This window comes from Sinocyclocheilus grahami, unplaced genomic scaffold, assembly GCF_001515645.1.
Source record: "Sinocyclocheilus grahami isolate Dianchi unplaced genomic scaffold, SAMN03320097.WGS_v1.1 scaffold818.1, whole genome shotgun sequence".
Lineage (NCBI taxonomy): Eukaryota > Metazoa > Chordata > Actinopteri > Cypriniformes > Cyprinidae > Sinocyclocheilus > Sinocyclocheilus grahami.
In genome coordinates, this window is record NW_015505997.1 from 1 (window position 1) to 1061 (window position 1061).

Consider the following 1061-nt stretch of genomic DNA (forward strand, 5'->3'; position numbering starts at 1 on the left):
TATCGCGATACATATTGATATCGAATTATTGTCCAGCCCTAAGTCTATATTTAAAACCCAGCAGAAGGAAAAATCCACTGGAGGACAGGACACATTGTGAAGCATTAACTCTCAAAAAGGAGGCCTGAAAATGAACAAATAAATGTTTCTGCCACTACCATATTATGATGATTTCAAGAGAGTTCCAAATGAACACTGCATAAAAAGCACATTGTCAAGCACAGAACTGTCGTTGGAGGTGTGTGTGTGTATCTGCCAGAGATACACTTTCTCTCCGAGGTATGATCTGAAAAGTCTAAAAGCAGAAAGTCAAAATCACAGGAACCAAATCACAGGTTTAATATCACATTCTGAAGCAGTGTCTATAGGACCCATCTTTAGAGAGGATAAGACTTCACAACCCTATACTCTTCAAATCAAGAAATAGATTGTGAACAGAGATGTGAAATCACATCCTGCAGGCTTTTAAACACAGCATTAGTGTCACAATCTCTAGCTTTATAGCCTGTGAGCTTCGCATTCCAGACTGCCTGCTTTTGGATACCCACTTCGTTGTCACAACGCTTCTATCGTTACAATTAGTCAAAAATTTGACAAAAAAAAAAGACTGATTATTTCTTTTGACCTTAATGACCTTGCAATCTGAAAGGTTATCCCTAAATGCTTCATATTTAAATTAGATTTGCATAGATGCTTAATAATAAATAAAATAAAAGTATTTCTGCAGAGTATGACTGACTCTGACATTCTTTCACTTATGCCTGAGTATTTGCCTTGACTACGATCTTAAAGACCTTCTGATATAAAAGCTTATGCATGAATACTTCATTTTTTAAATATATAGATATCACAGATTTAAATTTTTATTTAAAAATTAAGTATCTAAATAAAACACATTTTCACAAGGCTCTTTCTTAAGTGCATGCTCTTTCATGTAAGCCTGAGACAAGTCGATCAGTGAGTCAGAGAGCCAATCAGATGCAAGCGTAAAATATGCTGACTGGTCCCTGCATACAGAAGAATGATACACACACACACACACTCCAATTCCTCAATTACAG